The sequence below is a fragment of the Microtus pennsylvanicus genome, chromosome 15, assembly GCF_037038515.1.
Source record: "Microtus pennsylvanicus isolate mMicPen1 chromosome 15, mMicPen1.hap1, whole genome shotgun sequence".
In the NCBI taxonomy this organism is placed as follows: Eukaryota; Metazoa; Chordata; class Mammalia; order Rodentia; family Cricetidae; genus Microtus; species Microtus pennsylvanicus.
In genome coordinates this window covers 35,611,912-35,631,355 of record NC_134593.1, presented here as the reverse complement: position 1 = coordinate 35,631,355, position 19,444 = coordinate 35,611,912, and the positions used below count along the sequence as shown (strand labels likewise).

Genomic DNA, 19,444 nt, shown 5'->3' with positions numbered 1-19,444 from the left:
GCAACAGCCACCTGCGACACATAAAGGTTGTCTACGTGGTCACTGACATAAACACCTGAGGGGTTTCTGCAAACAGCTGGACCAGGCTCAAGGCTCCTTTGTATCCACTGTTTAACATACTCCCAGTGCAACTTCATAAAACTGCCACCGGAGGAGCCCAAGCTTCGGTGGCCTCCCAGTGTCACCTGGCACTGTTGACTGATTGCCTCTGCTGCTCTAAATGTCGTGAAGGTCAAAAGCTCACTCAGAAGAGTCACCCAGGTAGAGGCAAGGCTTGAAAGACGCGGCCACAACTCTCCCAAGATGACATTTTTTCCCTCCCTAGCTCTATCCTCACTTTGCAGACTCGTTAGAACCTTCACATTTTCCCGAGAGGAATCTGACCAAAGCTCACATTTCTCCCATGCGCCACCCACAGTTTCAGACATCTCCCTTCTCTGCCAGGACGGGACCGCAGCCCGTGTTGACCACCCATCTGCTTTTACCAAGACTGAGGTGACAGCTTGGCCTCCGTGCCCAGCAGACAGGTTGCTGGTGACTGTGTCCATGCCAAGCTGTGCTGACCAAGGCAGAGGGCATTAGTGTCTGAGTCCCTCCAAGCCAAGTGTGACAGAGACTGAATATCCTCCTCAGGTCACCTGCACGTCACTTTTCCTTGAATTCTGCTCGGTCATCTGTTTATCCATTTGACCAGTGTGTATTAAACATGCTGTGTGCTGATATTAAAACTGTCTCATTGTTCACAGCATGGGAGCTGGAAAGATGTTTCCGTGGATAAGACGGCTTATTACACAGGCCCGAGGCCCTGAGTTCAGATCCCGGCACCCACCTTGAAAGCTAATTTGGCTGTACACGCCTCTAACCCCATCTCAGTGATTGCTGGGGATTGCTGGGGTCTGCTGGCCACAAGCCTAGATCCAGGTTTAAAGACCCTGTAACAAGGGATATAATGTGGAGTGGATAAAGCAGGATCCATGATGCTTTCCTCTGTCCTCTGTTGGTGGTCACAGGTATGAGCACCCACCGACTCGTTAATATTCACCCATACTCATGTATGCCCATATACTACTCTCACACATAATACTCCCCCTCTTTTCTGCACACATGTGCATGCACACACGCACGCACGCACACACACACACACACAGAATGCATAATGGAGCTTATATTACAGTGGGAAGACTGAAAGTAATGGAAAGACAAATTAGCAAATGCAGAATTGCACTTATGAATGCTAAGAAGAAAATGGTCAGGGTGCTGTCATCAATTGTGGTTAACGGAATGGTTAGCGGAGCTTCCTTCAGGAAGCGTTTTCGAGTCGAGATTGCAGACTAGAATTATGGCTCCAAGAGAGAGCACTTGCCTAGCACACAAGGCCCTGGGTGTAATTCTCAGTACTCTGGTCATTCAATCAGTTAATAAATTAAATGGAAAGAGTCAGAAGGAAGTAGCCCTTTACGAAGCTAGATGAGGATTCTTACAGGCAAAGAGAATAGGCTTGAAGAAGAAAAGGCACGAGCTCAGCTGACGGAAGTAGAGGCAGAATAGAAGGAGATGGAATGAGAACCATGAGGAGGAGTCGGGCTCTGAGTGTTATGGGCTGTGACTGAAAAGACATTAAAGGGAAGAAGAATAGTATTGTTTCCTCTCCGCTTTGTGAACTCCTTCATGCTGCCTTTGTAAAAATATTAAAGAGAACCGAGAAGGGAAATGGAGCATTTTGTTAATTAGCTGTAGCCACCCAGGTGACAAGCTGCTAGAACAAGGACCAGCACTGCCATCCACCTGGGCCATGGGGCTGCTTCTTCTAGGGAGTAAAGGTTATACAGAGACCCACAACACATCAGAATGCTGAGACTGGACTACTGCTGGATGCTCAGTCCTAAACGGGACATCTAACTCATTCCAAGGTCTGTGGAACACCACAGAAGGGAGGACAGCCAATTGTAAGGGCTGGAGGGTAGGGAGGGGTACCATGAAACCCTGTCTTCTAGAGATGGCATGGCCAAGGTAACCATGACTGCACAACATCCATGGCCACCTGCACAAGACCTGTACAGACGCACGTGCGCGCGCGCGCGCACACACACACACACACACAGGCAAGAGAAGGGGAGTAGCTGAAATAATGGGTTTGGGATGATGGAAGATAAGAATATAGAGTGAGCATCTTTACAACATAGTGCATATATACATAAATTCATCAAAATTTTAAATTTAAAAGTAAATAGGGACGCTGGTCAGGGAAGGAGGGATGCAATCTTCATTCTCTCTCCTCTCCTCCAAATCCAAACCTGAGCCTCAGCCTAATCCCCAGCCCTGTAGCAGGTGACCGGCTGTGGCCTCCCCTTCCTCTCTGCCCTCATCCCCAGCAGAGCACAGAGATCTTCTTCAATAGCCTTTCTTTCACCTGGTCCCTTTATCCCAGCCACCAAAGTCCCCGTGACACAACAATCAAAACACTAAATGCACAAAACAAAGAAAGAATATTAAAACTGCAAGGGGAAAAGACCAAGTGTGTACAAAGGCAGACCTATTAGACCTGGGTTTTTTTTCTTCTTTCTTTTAGTTTTTTGATACATTTTTGCTATAGAATTTCTCTGTGCAACAGTCCTGGCAGTCCTGGAACTCTCTCTAGAGACCAAGGTTGGCTTCAAACTCACAAAGGTCTGCCTGTGCCTCTGCCTCCCCAGTGCTGAGATTAAAGATATGTGCCACCACGCCTGGCTAACACGAGACTTTTCAATGGAGACTCTAAAAGCAAGAAGGGCCTAGACAAATGTTATACAAACTCTGAGACCACAGACTATAGTAGCATAGACTACTATACCCAGCAAAACTTTCAATCCACAATAGATGGGGGAAGAAAGACATTCCATGATAAAAAACCAAATCTAAGCAGTATCTACCGACAAATACAGCCATATGCAAGGTGCTAAGAGGAAAACTTCAACCTGAAGAAGCTGCCCACTTTAAATTTCAACCTCTTTAAAATTCTAGTCTCTTTTGAAACCGAAAATCTCTTTAAAAATTCAGTCTCTCGACTATGAGTACTTATAAAACTAAGAATAAGTGAAATACTTACTTCAAGAGGAGTACCAGGGCACAGCCATAAATCAGGTCAAAGCAAAACCAAACTCCAACAGTAGAAATCACTCAATGTCCAATATCTGGGATTTGCTCCTGGTCTTCTGGACTCCTCCAAAGGGCTGGAGTCCCTTCCCTGGTTCTGCCCTCTGCAGCATCCACAGCTTGTCTTCCAAGCTCTGGCAGCCTCGATTCCACCTCCGCTGCTCTGCTTGGTGGTCTTTCCATTGCATCTCCAAAATTCTGGGGTCCCTTGTGCATCTGGGCCACACGCTCACCAATAGCCACACCTGCCCTCTCTTCAGGAACTCTAGCCCCGCCCACGCACACAGGGCCAAGCCTCAGCTGCTGCCCATGACCCCTTCATGCCTTCCAAACCTTCACACTACCAAGTTTAGATGCAATTGTGAGGTTCGGCCTTGGCCACCTCTGGTACAACACAGCTTCTGGGTGCCGACTCTGAGGAACTAGTTCCTGTGTATTCCACCTCAGTGATGCTGATCTCTTCTCAATCATTGCTAAATTCTTAGCTCCAGCCGACCAGCATCAGTTGTCCCAGGAAAAGAAAGGGTTGACTTCTCGCCTCTTGTTAATCACAGCTGATCCTCCAGCTAACCAGAACCACAGATTCTCAAGTCAAAGGAGCAAGCAGACCTGATAGAGTCTAAGAGACTCTTCAAGTTCCTCTGCAACTTCAGAAGCCAGGCCTCCATAGTCCTGATTGCTTTTGTTATTTTCCAAGCTCCACAGAACAGCTCACCAAGCTTTGAAGACTCCGATGGCTTTTCTAGCCCAAAGTTCCAAGGTCCTTCCGCAGCTCTCCCCAAAACATGTTCAGGTCTGTCACAGCAATACTTTATGATTCTGTTACCAATTTGTCTTTGTTAGGGTTACTATTGCTGTGATGGCTGAAAGCAACTTGGGGAGAAACAGGTTTATTTGGTTTATATTTCCATATCATTGCTCATCATAGAAGGAAGTCAGCACAGGAACTTAAACAGGGCAGGAACCTGGAAGCAGAGACCATGGAGGGTTGCAGCTTATGGGCAAGCTCTTCATAGCTTGTTCAGCTTGCTTTCTTATAGAACCCAGGACCACCATCCCAGAGATGGTGCCACCCTCGAAGTGCTTGGCTGTCCCCCATTAACCACTAATTAAAGAAAGCTGTATGTTATGGAGACATTTTCTTAATTGAGGTTCCCTCCTATGACTTTAGCTTGCGTTAAGTTGACATGAACTAGCTAGCACAGCTGCTCATAGATGACTTTCAAGATCAACGGTTTCAATTCCCCAATAAAATGACAGACTAACAGAACAGATGTGAAAAAAGGATCCATCTATCTGTTGCATCCAAGAAACACACCTTAACATCAAGGATAAATATAACGTCATCGTTAAAGGACTGATGAAGATATTCCAAGCAAATGAACCTAAGAAGGAAGCCACTGTAGCCATTTAAACATCAGACAAAATAGACTTCAAATAAAAATTAATCAGCAGTTATAGAGGACACCACATACTCAAAGGAAAACACACCAAGAGGACATTGCAATTCTTAGTATCTATGCACCAAACACGAGGGTACCCAAGTTCATAAAAGAAACACGACTACAGCTTAAATTGTACGTTGACTCCCACACAGTGATAGTGGGAGACTTCAGTTCCCCACGCTCACCAATAAACACGCCATCTAGACAAAAACTAAATAGCTAGCTGACGTCATAAACCAAATGAACTTAACAAATATTTACAGAACATTTCGCCCAAATAGAAAAGAACATAACTTCTTAGCGGCAGTTCATGGAACCGTCTCCAAAACTAACCACATACTTGATCACAATGGAAAGCTCAACAGATAAAACAAAATTGAAATCACATCCTATAGATGTGATAAAAGACAGATATTGATCACAACAGAAACCTTACAAACTCATGGAAACTGAACAACATTGCTGGTTGTTTTTATTCTTTGGCTCTTTTGCAGACCTGACACCCAACTCCCAAATAAATTTATTACTTCTAAATGCCCAGCCTTGGCTTGTCTTATTTCCTATCAGCTTTTCTAGGCTTAAATTATCTCAATTACCTTTTTCCTCTGGGCTTTTTCTTCCTCTTACTTCTGTATATTTTACTTTCACTCTTACTCCATGGCTGGCTGGCTGGCTGGCTGGCTGGCTGGCTGGCTGGCTGGCTGGCTGGCTGGCTGGCTGACCCTTGACATCCTCCTCTCCTTGCTCTCTTGGTCCTTCTCCTTTCTTTGCAGAGTTCTCCTCCTATTTATTCTCTCTGCCTGCCAGCTCCACCTGTCCTATTTATCCTGCCTTGCTATTGGCTGTTCAGCTCTTTATTAGACCATCAGGTGTTTTGGACGGGCAAAGAATCACAGCTTCACGGAGTTAAACAAATGCAGCATAAACAAAAGCAACACATCTTTACATCATTAAACAAATGTTCCAGAGCATAAACAAAAGTAACACACCTTAAAATAACAACTCATTACTGAATGAAAAATTAGTCAGAAAGCTGGGCAATGGTGGTACACACCTTTAATCCCAGCACTTGGGTGGCAGAAACAGGCAGAGCTCTGAGAGTTCGAGGCAAAACTGATCTACAGAGAGAGTTCCAGGGCAACTATGACAGAGAAACCCTGTTTCCAAACAAACAAAACAAAACAAAACAGGTCAGGACAGGAATTAAGAAAGAAATTAAAAACTTTAGAATTGAATGAAGATGAAACACAACATACCCAAAAATACAGAACACAATAAAGGTGGTTCTAAGAGGCAAGTTCATATCAGTAAAGTGTCCACATAAAAATTTTTGAAAATTCTTATATTAGTAACTAAATAGCATACCTGAAACTTCTAGAACAAAAAGAAGAAATGACACCCAAAAGGGTTAGACAGCAAGAAATAATCAAACTCAGGGTTGAAATCAACAAAATAGAAACAAACAACAATAATACAAAGAACCAACAAAACAAAAAATCGGTTCTTTGAGAAAATCAGTAAGACTGACAACCCCTTATACAAATGAACTAAAAGGCAGAGAGAGAAGATCCAAATTATCAAAATTAGAGATGATAGAGGGACATAACAACAAACACTAAGACCAGAGATTGAGAAGGACATAATACTCCCCCAAATAGGAAAAAGTAAAAGAAATGATAAATTTCTCAACATATGCCACCTACTAAAGTTAAGTCAATATCAGATAAGCAATTTAAACAGAACTACAACCCCTAGTGAAAAAGAAGCAGTCATTAAAAATCTATCAGCCAAAAAAAAGCCCAGGGCCAGATGGTTTTAGCACAGAATTCAACCAGACTTTCAAAGAAGAATTAATGTAAATACTCCTCAAATGATTAAACAAAATGCAAACACAAGAAAAAAATGCCCAATTCTTTTTATGAAACCAAAGTTACACTATCTAAACCACAAAAATACCCAAAAAAGAATGAGAATTACAGACCAATTCCCCTCTAAATGTGGATGCAAAAATTCTTAATAAAACACTTGCAAAATATATCCAAGAGCACATCAAAAAGATCATCTACCGTGATCAAATAGACTTCATCCTAGAGATGCAAGAATGGTTCAACATATGTAAATCAATAAATGTAATCCACCATATAAACAATCTAAAAGACAAAACACACACACACACACAATCATCTCATCAGATGCAGAAAAGGTCTTTGACAAAATTCCAAACCCTTTCATGATAAAAGTCCTGGAGAGATTAGGGATGCAAGGGACATCCCTCAACATAATAAAGGCAAGTTAGAGCAAACCCATAGCCAACATCAACTTAAATGGAGAGAAACGCAAAGCAATTCCACTAAAATCAGGAACAAGACAAAACTGTCCACTCTCTCTGTACATATTCAATATAGTATTCAAAGTCTTAGCTAGAGCAAAAGACAAAAGAAGGAGACTAAGGGGATACAAATTAGGAAGGAAAAAGTCAAAGTATCTTTACTTGTAGATGATATAATACTATATATAAGTGAGCCTGAAAATTCCACCAGGAAACTACATCTGATAAACACTTTCAGCAAAGTAGCTGAATACAAAATTAACTCACAAAACCCAGTAGCCCTCCTATATATAAATGAGAAGTAGACTGAGAAAGAAATCAGTGGGACACCACCTTTCAAAATAGCCTCAAAAAATACAAAATTTCTTGGAGTAACTCTAACCTATCAAAGGAAAGACTTGTATGGTAAGAACTTTAAGGCATTGAAGAAGGTATCAGAAAATGGAAAGATCCCCCATGCTCAAGGATCAGTAGGCTTAATATAGTAAAAATGGTCATCTTACAAAAAGCAACATACAGATTCAATGCAATCTCCGTTAAAATTTGAACATAATTCTTCACGGAATTAGAAAGGACAATTTTCAGCTTCATATAGAAACACGCACACACACCAGAATAACTTTAACTCTCCTGAATGATAAAAAAAAAATGCTGAGTATCACTACCCTTATCTCAATTGCACTGCTTTGGGATTTTTATCTTACATCAGTCGTAATAGCTAAGATCAATAAAACAAATGACAGCTCGTGCTGGGAGGATGTGGAGTAAGGAGAACACTCATCCATTGCTGGTGGGAGTGCAAACTTGTACAGCCATTTTGAAAACCAAAGTGGTGGTTCCTTAGGAAGCTTGGAATAGACCAATGTTGAGGCCCAGCTATACCACTCTGAGCATATATACCCAAATAATGCTTCACCCTACTACAAAGACATTTGCTCAACCATATTTATTACTGCTCTCTTCATTATAGTCAGAAACTGGTAAGTACGTAGATATCGGTCAGCAGACAAATGGAAAAACAAACTGTGGTACATCTGTATAAGGAATATTACTCAGCTGTTAAAACAAAACTAAATCAGGAAATTTGTGGGTAAATGGAATGGAACCAGGAAAAATCCCAAGTAAGATATCCTGAAAATATAAATGTGGTATGTATTCACTTATATGTGGATGTTAACTGTTATGTCAATGATAAGCAAACTACAAGCTGCAGAACCATAGAGAGTAGGTGTAGAGTAAGGAAGTAGGAATGGTATCCTTTTAGGAAGGGGAAATGGAATACATAGTTAGGGATGGACAAAGGAGGGGAGGCTGTAACCAGAGGAACAAAACTCAGAAGCTACCTCCAACTGAAAACCACTTGCACATGAAATATTGGTTCTCTCTAATGGAGTTCCAGAGGGTAAACAAACCACTCTTAAGGGCAGGCCCCATGCCCAGCAGTAGATGGCCAACACACATACATAAATTTAGGGACATCTTTGGAAGTTCTTTGTCTCATAATATAGTGTCGGGCTTTCTTTCTACCTTGCGGGACTCCAGTGTATATATTATGACTTCCATTTTTGTGTTTTTATGGTATTTCTGTGCTTTGGAACATGTGTGTCTCTGCATCTATATGTGTTTCTGGAGCTTTTTCTTTGGCTCCTTTTCAACTGTTTGTTTTGTCTTATTCTGGTTTAGTCTTTTTGTTTGGTTTGGTTTGGTTTTGGTGTTTCACTATTATTCCTTCGATGTCTATTCCAATGGGTAGGGAGGTGAGGAGGAACTGGGAGGAGCTGAGGGAGGGAAACCATAATCAGAATATCTCATATGAAAACTTCATTTTCAATAAAAGAAAAAAAATCAAAAAGTAAACAGAAGATGCATTGGAGCATAGGTCAAATCTGCTGATAGATTCAGTATGTGTGAGGGAGAAGAGTCAAGACCAATCACCGAGACCTGGTTGGATGGCTGAATGGATAATGGTATGTATAAACAATCAGGAGAATGGAAAATGGGCTTTTCGGTGATGAGCTCACACATTTAACATATTAAGGTAAATGCGTTGGCAAGACATCCATCAAAGCAGAGCATCAGCCTTTATACACGCTCCTTTACTAATTTCAATATCTTCGAGTTCCCACTCTCTGTAGGAATTGAACCCAATGTGGAGTAAACAGGAGAGCACAGGACGTTGGCCTCATGACTTTTACACCACGCAGGCACCAAGAACTAAGATGCTAGGGGAATGAAAGACGAGAAAGCAAGGGGCTTGGGAAAGACGAAGCAGGAGGCTGACAGGCTTGGCAGCGGCTCGAGGTTTCCTTAGGAAGGAACATTTAAAACCCAGCTCTGAAAAACAATTGCAATTAGCTTGGTGGAAAGGGAGAGGAAGAGCTGCAGACAGAACATGTGTGGAACATGTGTGGAGCCCGGGGGCAGGAGAGGTCAGGTCTTTCCAGGAACCACTTCTACAGGACTAATAATTTCCCAGGAGAGCCTGGTTCTTGTGAAATTCCCACTATTGGGCCCATTCCAGTGGTCACCCAGACATGCTGGAGTAGCTAACAGCAAACCCAGTTCACACTCCACCCAGCTCACACTCCGGCCAGGGCTTTTGCTATTGAATCTAGGTGCTCTTCGTTTATTCTTTCAACCTCAGAGCACCTTCTTATGAACCACAGAGCCCCGGATGAACTTCTTGACTCTCAAAAGGACCCGTCACTCATAGAGTGTTCCAAAGTGTTACAGGAAACTTGTATATTAAGAAAGATTGAGAGTATAAATCAGGAGGGACAGGACTTGCCTTGAACCATGAAGGAGAGACCTCAGGGGATGAAGGGGGTCCAAGAGACAGAATAACATGTGTTTGGAAAATGGCAAGCATTTGGGAGAGGGGAGAGTACATTTATGAACTCAGATTATTAATGAAACTCCAACCAGATCCTTTCCGGACCCCACGGTGTCCTTCAGCTGTAAGAGGACTCCCTCCCGCATTGGTGATAGCTGGGATTTTTGTAAGCAACTGGTTTCTTCAGGGAGTTCTCCAGTACCGAAGGTTCATGCAAACGATCTCATGGCCCTGTCAGGAGAAGAGAGAACCCCCAGGAGCCCAGCTCAAGGCTGCAGAACTTTGCTCCCACAAGTCGTGCTTCCACAGGAAGTCCAGAACCAAGCCACTTAGAGAAAGACCCTGACCCTTCAGCAGCCTTAACCCTCCCCAGCCTCACTCACACAGCAGGACCGAAGCCTCAGCCATTTGAACCCCTCAAACATAGCCTTCCTCCAGGACTGACTGGAAAAAAAAAGATTATCATTGGTCTTTGGTGGTTTCTTAATTAAAATGGGATTGCATAAGAATTGACATAAAAATAACAAACAAACTAGAAAAGAGTGGGAGTGGGGAGAATCCTAGAAAGAGGAAGTGAATCTATTGAGAAACGGTTTCCCCATGAGTCCCTGTATTAATCACAGCTCTCAGACATCAGCACTGGAGACCACAGCTGAGTGGTAAGTAGGCATCAAACAATCTTTCAGGAAAGCAGTACAAGATGGAACATTGGGTGACGGAGTTTCTAGTGTTCTCTCTCTCTCCCTCTCTCTCTCTCTCTCTCCCCCACCCCCTCCTTCTTCCCTCCCTCCTGTTCTATTATTCCTTGATTATTTTGAAAAGCCAGAACTTTGGACGTGCAGTCAGTGGGTCAGGAACACTGGAAACTTGGAGCCTAGGCTTTGTTTCCTTGAGGAAAAGCCCAGCCATTTATTTGCATAAAAATTAAAACAATGTAAAGTGTGTGTGTGGTGTGTGTGTGTGCATGTCTGCACAAGTGTGTGTGTGTGTGTGCATGCCTGCACAAGTGTGTGTGTTGTGTGTGTGCATGCCTGCACAAGTGTGTGTGTTGTGTGTGCGTGTGCATGCCTGCACAAGTGTGTGTGTGTGTTGTGTGTGTGTACATGCCTGCACAAGTGTGTGTGTGTTGTGTGTGTGCATGCCTGCACAAGTGTGTGTGTGTTGTGTGTGTGCATGCCTGCACAAGTGTGTGTGTGTTGTGTGTGTGTGCATGCCTGCACAAGTGTGTGTGTGTTGTGTGTGTGTGTGTGCATGCCTGCACAAGTGTGTGTGTTGTGTGTGTGCATGCCTGCACAAATGTGTGTGTGTGCATGCCTGCACAAGTGTGTGTGTTGTGTGTGTGCATGCCTGCACAAATGTGTGTGTGTGCATGCCTGCACAAGTGTGTGTGTGTGTTGTGTGTGTGTGCATGCCTGCACAAGAGCAAATAAGTGTAGACAGAGGATTTAAAGGCAGAAAACCATTCTATCTGGTTCTGCAATGGTGGACACGTGTTATGCATCCATAAAACACAAATAATAAAAGTCAACGTAAACCATGAACTCGAGGTGATAGACATCTTAACAGCAGCTCACAATGGTAAGAAACACACCCCACCAATACAGAATGCTAATAACGGAGGGGTCTAGGAGGAGGACAGGGAGAAGGTGGGAACTCGGTCCTTTCCGCTCACTTCTCTGGAAACCCAACACTGTTGGAAAGAAGTCTATTAATTAGAAAAGGTTGAGTTTAGAGTTAACCACCAAACCCAGTCTCATCGTCCCATTCAGTGTTCTCGGGCACCGACTGGCTTTTTATCACTCATTAGCCCCTGTGTGAAGTGCTTAGGATTCAATAATTAATGAGGCAAAACCCTGCAGCCCCCTGGACTCTTTGTTCTGGCTGGAAACAGATAGGAAACAGACTCGTACAGGAGGAGCTAATGCCAGCACTGAAGGCTATAGACCAGAAGGAGTCATCACCATGCAGTAGCTGAGCCAGCCGCTTGAAGCACGCTGTTTTTGGGATGGCGGCCCATCCGAGAGGGCTGTGGTTAGACATATGGATGACAGTCAAGGTCATCCCTAGAGAAAGCCACTTTGTCTGTGTTGCTCTGGTTAGCAACCATCATGACTCTTAAAAAAACAAAAACAAACAATGCTTCCCTATTTTCTCCAGGATCTATTTCAAGTTGTTCACACTCTCATTCTAAGGGATCATAATTTATGATCTCAGTGAACAACACCAACGACAGATTTTTGAAAAAGACAACTAGAACTCTCAATCCACTGTCCGTATTGCAGCGGTGCCGACGTGCCAAGGGCTGCACTTGCAGTTACTGCGCTGGAAGCAACCTCCAGTTTCAAGGAGGCACAGGTAACACCTTCCATATGGCTCAGGGAAATTCTGAGATGTTGTGATTGTTAAACACATCCCAATCACAGAGATGTTAAAGTGTGAAGAAAATGCCCACTTGCCAATTTTCTATGCAACCAATTGCCACATGATTGTTAGTTAACGACATACGGTTCTCTTATGATTTGGAGGCCAATGTCCATCTGATCTCACTGATTGAAGCCACACTCCATCTAGAGGTTTTGAGTTTTAGTCCCTTGCTTTTTCCAGCTCTCACCACTTCAAGTCTTACACCTTTGACCCAGGAATCCATCCTCTACCTCCAAAGCTAGTAACACATAGCATCTAACCTCAGCCATCGTATTTCTGGCCTCTGTCCCTGTAGTCAAAGGACTCTTTGCCTTCCCCACCGCAGCACCATCTTGGTTTGGTTTACTGTCCACTCGACTATAATGGGCACCTTAAGATCCTAAGCTTAAGTTGATAAATGCCATTTTTCCTGTTCCATAGTAACATTTGCTTATAAGGGCTAAGGATCTGGACTTGGACATCTTTGGGCATCATTATTTAGTCTATTACAGCATATTAGATAGAAGAGAAAGGCAAATGTAAGTAAAGCTACCGGCTGAGGTCATTAGGTGGTGAAGACAGACGTGGGGAGCGTGCATACTACTCTCAGACTCAGACTCAGGGAGAGAGGATGCCCATTAGAGAGACTGCAGTGGCTGGCCTGTGAAATCTCAGGCAACCTCGGCAACCGGAGTCTCCACAGTCCGTCAGATCTACCAATGGGGTAGTGGTTATTACCGTCATCAAATCCTGCTCAGTAAGCTAAGGATTTCAAGTCCGGAAGTGGATGTGGTGCCCTGGATAGGGACAACTGAAGAGGAGGGGTTGATGTGCACACGTCCTGACTGGAGTAAGCTCACGGGAGAGTGAGAGGCGAGAGGATGGGGATACCATTGCAGAAATCTCAGATTGCCCCCATAGCAAGATGGACGGTGAGGAGGCGGCAGTTCCATCATCTTCGCGATGGAAGATGAGGGGGCAAAGTGCAGTGGGAGACGCACAAAGTAGAGGGATAAGCTGAGGATATGAAATAAGTAGCAGATGCCGCTTCATGGTGAATTTATGTAGGCCCATATTTCTATATGGCGTGGCAGCCAGGCTACCAAGCCATAGGCCACACCTGGGGTGGTCACGTGACCTTCCAGACAGGCTGTCGCTAACCTAAGGAAGAGTCAGGATGTTGCTCTGCTCCTTTCTTTGTAATTTGGAGGATGCCTGATAGAGATGCTGATTCAAGCCTACGTGCCACCTAGCATACAGGGCAGATAGGTAGATGCCGACATGACTAAAAGCCAGTCACCTGGTTACCTAGGAGACAGAATGCTAATGATTCTACCCCCCCCCCCCCAGCTTATGTTTTGATATATAAGGCTGTTTGGAGAATAAAGAGGAGGAATTCTTCAGGATGTGAACTCAGGACTTCATGAGGGACCACTGAGAATCTCCCTCCCAACAAAACCCTGTGAGTTGTGTCTTTATTCCTGTGCCTGCATGCTGGTCCGGAGACAGATAGCTTATGTTGGGGTCTGGTTCAGAGAAATAATTCATGGTCTGGGCTAGCACCAGACCCCGACAAACTTACAAAGCAAATATTCTTCCAATTAATCATTAAAGGTGTAGTATAAGAAATGGCGTTCTTATCAGCTCCAAGGTCACTGGGCCACAGGGGATTTTTGTGCTTCTGCTAATCACTGATGACTAAGTACTAAGCCTACACTGAAGTCCCCTTGTTCAAATGTAAATGAAATACAGATCATAATGATAAAGACTGCCCTATGTTTAATTCGATATTTTTCTTCAGTCTTACAGATTTTAATTGTTTCATTCCCCTGTGAGAAATTACTAATAACTCAGATGTGATTATTATGAGTTCTTTTAATGGAATCATTATCTCACTCCTTGTTGATTTCACATGAATCTTGTAATATAAAGACTGGAAGTTCATTCAGAAGAATGAGACAAACTGTCGCTTGCGTGAATTATTACATAATATACAGTAACTAGAAATACCTTATTATCCTGGAAGTTTTGAGGAAGACATGGCGAAACACCCATTGACTGTGCCTTCATGTCCGTCGCTTTGCTAGGTGGTTCCTCCTCCGTGGGACAGCATTACAAGGTCGCTCTTATTCTCCCTTTATAAACGAAGCAAGACTTCTCCACATCACTAGGGACATGGCATTTACAAGTGACAGAGCTCCAGACACCATGACCTGTTCCTCTTCTCCTGATCTCCCTCTGGATTTCTTCCCTACACTTGCTCTGTGAATGGGTTTGTGATGGCCGGATAATTTGGTGATTTGCTGTAAACTGCCCAACCCAGTGAATATTCCAGAGGCCGTGTTTAACTCCCCGTGCCCACTTATTCCACACAACTGCCCTTATATGTTGGGCACGGGATGGCCCTTGCCACTGGAGTTCCTGTTATGATTGGGTGTAAAATGTCCCCTTGTAGGGTCATGGGTTCAAAACACTTGTTTCCCGGTTGGTGCCGCTGCCCTGGGGTGTTTGTGGAGTTGTTGGGAAGTCTGGCCTATCTGGAGGAAGTGGGCCATGGGGCTTTGAGGATTGTAACTCTATCCTGCTTCCAGTTTAGGCCTCTCTGGTTCCTGATTCACCGAGATGTAAGCAAGTCACCTCACACACCATCTTCCACAGCCGGCGGCATCTTTCACCATGCTTTTCCTGCAAGTGTAGGATGCATGCTCTCAGATTGTGAGCCAAACTCGTGTGTGTGTGTGTGTGTGTGTGTGCATGCACGTGTGCATGCATGTAAGTATGAATACATACACACATGTATATGTTTGTGTGTATATATATATATATATATATATATATATATATATATATATATATGCATACACACATATGTACTTTCTGCCTCGGTGAGCTTCTTTGGGTATTTTTTCACAATGATGAGAAAGTGAGTAACACGCCCCTGATATTGCATGAATGTTTTTTACACCCAAGGAAAGAGAGCTGCTCAGCTCTCCCACTTCACTCTCTGAACGCGACATGGACAGAATGACTGATGTCATCAGACTTCTCATCAGCAACTCATTTCACTGAACGGAGACACCCTTGAGCTACCAAGAGCTGGTCCTACTTTTAGAATGACAAAGACTCTTCTAAAAATAAACCACCTCTGAGTGGATCTGTTCCTCCCGAGCCTGCCCACACTGACATTGTGGCACTTGCCCTCCCGACTTCTCTTGCTGGTTTCAGCCAGCACCACCCTGGTAATGCTGGCAATAGCATCCGTTGGTTTGTTTTTGTTACTTGATTTCTCAGGTGGATACACTGTCATCATCAGTTTAAAATACGGTTGCCAAGTCATAGGAGTAATAATTTCATATTATTGTTTTACTTGGTTTAGGTACAACGATGATTTGATCCTTCAATATATTTTTATGCCAGTTGTATTTAGAATTAAGATGAATGTAAAAGCAGTTCACTTACTTTCCCATGACACAGAGTAGCTTCTCCTCAAGCCCTCTTGTCCGCTAATAACATCGATGCCATCTAGACAAAGAGTTAGCGATCTGAAGGCTAAAAAGACAATAGAAGCAGAAAAGAGGCGGGGCAATACCTTGAAGAAAGAGAATACAGAAAGTGAAGTTGGCTTTACCTGGTGCTTTTCCCCTTGACACACTTTGTTTTTACTAAAATGTACATGGTGGGAACATGAGCAGACAGACGGAAGGACACAGAAGTTAATCAGCTTTTGTTGCCATCATAATACTCAGAGATATAACTGTTGCTCCAAGTCCAACCAGGTAAGAGAGCAAACAGTGGACATTCTACTCACCAAGCCAAATTAGGTAGACGCAAACTGAAAAAAACACAAGTCTCTCACAGGAATGTGTTTGGCTTCTAATTCCTCAGGGAATGAGGGTGACAGGCTCCTAATCTAATCACTAACAAAAAGAAAATGAGATTCTTTATAGACAAGGTATATCATCAGGACTCCTACAGTTCTACATAGGCACTAGCCCTTATTCTATTGGAAATTACTAGACATGCCTGAAGACAAGATCAAATCATTGAAAACCAAGAAATAAAAAGAAAATAATAAAAATAGGTATGCAGGTAACTTAATATTGGTGTTATCATAAAAACAAACCTTATGATACAAGTAATGGCAAGCCAAATTTTCCCCAGGATACTAGAATCTTTAAAGAGTATGGTATAAGTTAAATCATGAAACATAAAAACAAAAAAACATATCTGCATATGTCTGTGTATACTTATGTACCTGTGACTCCAGGTGCCCTCAGATGCCCTCAGAAGCCCCTGGACTTGGTAGTGAACCCCCTGATGTGGGTGCTGCAAACAAAACTCTGCTCCTCTGCAAAAGCAGCCCAATGCTCTTAACCGCCGTGCCAGCTCTCCAGTACCTGTAACGGAAGCTGTAGAATTGGATAACAGTACATCTTAGATTAATAACAGATGAGTTTGATCAACGAGCAGTAGAGAGAATTTGTGAACTGGAATGTACGCAAGGCAAAAGAGAATTCAGACAAAGCAGAGAAAGTGCAAGAGTATAGAAGATGCAGCTGGAATGGAAGCAGTGGCTGCAGCTGGACGCACAGAAACAAGAAGGTGAGGAACATATGAACAACAGTGTTGGGAGATGTAGGGACTGAGAATTTCCAAAATCCAATCAAACACCAACCCACGCATCTGAGAAACTCTAAAAACTTAATGAAGAGTTAATACCCCCCAAAGAAAAAATATATATATAGCTCAAAAATAAAAGCATTAATTGAAAAACAACTAGAAGAAAAAAATCCATTACTTTCAAAGTAACTATCACAGAATGCATTACTACTTAACATAAAAAACAAAACAAAAACAAAGAACAAACCAACAAATACCCCGAGCATGCATTCTCCAGGAACACAGTTCCAAACTCTGAAATGGTACCTAGATTAGATTCCCCTGCTCAAGGAAGACAATGGCATGCAAATCCGAGAAGCCGCCCATCCCTTCAGCCTGGTCAACAACAACCCCAGTCTGGAGATGCTGCAGGCCCAAGGGGAAAACTGTTGTTAGCTAAACTGCCACAGTATCAGTCTGTCTGCTAAGCGTTCATGTTCACAGCTGGGACCAGAGCTTTACTCTGAAAAGCCTCTTTTCAAGGGGCACTGGTGAGTGCGGAGACTTACACCTAACTCAATGAGAAGAAGAGACTGTTGAGGACCTGGCCCCAAACAAGACATTTTACCATCAGGGCCCAGGGAACCTTGTGGAAGAGGGATCCAGAAGAACAGAAGACTACTAGGCGGGAGACAAGTTACAAAATGCCTTTCCCTGAGCACAACACAACCAACATAATCATGGAGTCACGGGAGCTTTGGTCACTTCCACAAGACTGGTTTATGAATAGGTCATGACGTGAGGCATGACAATAGCGAAAGCACAAGCAAACACATGCAAGCTCACAATGAATAAGCAGAATTGGCCTAAACTACCTGACCAAAAGCATGATCACTCATGACGTACACTCCTAGCCAATCACAATGCACCAGCAGCAACCGCCAGTTTCAAAAGGACCAAAAATATTTCAAAAATATTCCCGCAGTAGCTTAATTTCCCTAACCCCACCCGCCCCACCAGCCACCACTCTTTTACTATAAAGAGCTTCTGATTTGGAATCTCTCAGAATCTGTGTGCTGCCTCTACATTTCCTCAGCCCCTGGGAAACGGGGATCGCACAACTGGCAGAGCAGCAAGCCATGCAACAACGACAACACTGGAGGAAGGCTCGCCGTGTCCTATCTCATCCTGCTCACCTACTGGCCCCTGGCTCATGGTGTCCTATCTCGTCCTTCTCACGTACTGGCCACTGATAGATTGTGGGAGGAGGAAATCCCTGTCTTTAGCTCTGCACTCAGTGCCAAGCCCACCAGGCTACAAGGGATAGCTCCAAACCCAGGGTCCCACAGATTGTCCTATTTAAACTCAGTAGATCGCAACAGAAATCGATATGAACGTGAGAAAGATGTTTATAGAGAAGGGAGAGAGATAAACAGAAGTGGGAGAGAGTTAAGAGAGGCTGGAGGAATGAGAGGAATCAGTATAAGATATGTACATTGCGAAATTGTCAAAGAAGCATTAATAATAAAAAAAACCATGGTGCTGGAGTAAAATAAATGCCAACATAGAATTCTGTATTTGTTTAGAATATTCTTCAAATATCAAAGAATGGGAAAGATGCTTTCACAGAAACAAAACTACCCACAAAACTACAATAGTATATTTAAATAATTCAAGAGGCAAAGATCTTGTTTCAAATGAAATAAGAAGTACGCAGGAAATGACTAGTTCTGGAAAAGATTAGTGTGTGTTAACATATTGACTGTAATACAATCATAACGTGAAAATAATATGGAATATAAAATATATGTAGACTTTTTTATAAACCTATGATAGCACAGAAGTCTCTAGTGAACAGATGGATTTGAAATGTTCTCAGGCCCTTGCATTGTCTGGGAACTGTATTAAAGATATCAATAAATACAACGTATCACTCATATATAACTAATATATTAACAGGAGAATTAAAATAGCAAATAAGGATGCTTGACTATTTTAGAAAAATGCAAGAAATGGAAAACAAAGGAATTATGGGTGACTTAAAAATGAATACTAGAAAAACAAGCTAACTTCTGACTGTAGTCTACAGGACACATAGCCCCGCACAATGACCCAGTGCCCTCCTGTCTTGTAAAATTCCACAGCCTTTACACAAAGAACCACAGAATCCTAGCTGAGACTTTCCCTGTGCCCTCAGGCCAGCCGAGAAGTTTCCTTTGCTTTTATTTTCCTCCCATTTCCTCCACACGATCTTTATCTTTCTCCCAGGGAAAACAGCAAAAACTAAAAACCGTTTAATCATCCAGAAGAGGGGGACTTCTATTGAAAAAGATTAAAGAGTTAACGGTTGTCGCACCTCCAAGTTTCTGTGCCTGCAATCTTGCTCACGCTTCCGAGTTGAGGATGGCGTCGAGCCTCCTGCTACATCCAGTGAGACTTTCCCATGCTGTCGTCAGTGATTTCTCTGCTCTTTTTCCACAAGAAGAAGGAAGAGGGGACATAGAAAAGGCTTGGGGATATACATCTGCCAGCCACCCTCCCCCACCCCAGCTTTGTTTACTGCTCCTCCCTCCACTTTCCTTGAGAGATCCTGCCAGGGAGAAGCTCCATTTAGCTGACACCAGCCATGTGTCATTAAACTCTCAATTTAAACAAGACCCAGAACGGAAAAAATCACAAAGCAGGAAGCTCGCAAATTGCATC

General features: G+C 43.2%; 1 long non-coding RNA gene across 1 annotated transcript; it reads right to left on the bottom strand.

Annotated features, from left to right (window-relative positions):
* Positions 1-14,124: 14,124 nt before the first annotated feature.
* On the bottom strand, positions 14,125-19,235 carry LOC142835721 (uncharacterized). Its single transcript, XR_012907921.1, has 3 exons — positions 19,098-19,235; positions 15,602-16,551; positions 14,125-14,827 (listed from the first exon to the last, which is right to left on the bottom strand). It is a non-coding gene; the product is annotated as an uncharacterized LOC142835721 (long non-coding RNA).
* Positions 19,236-19,444: the final 209 nt, after the last annotated feature.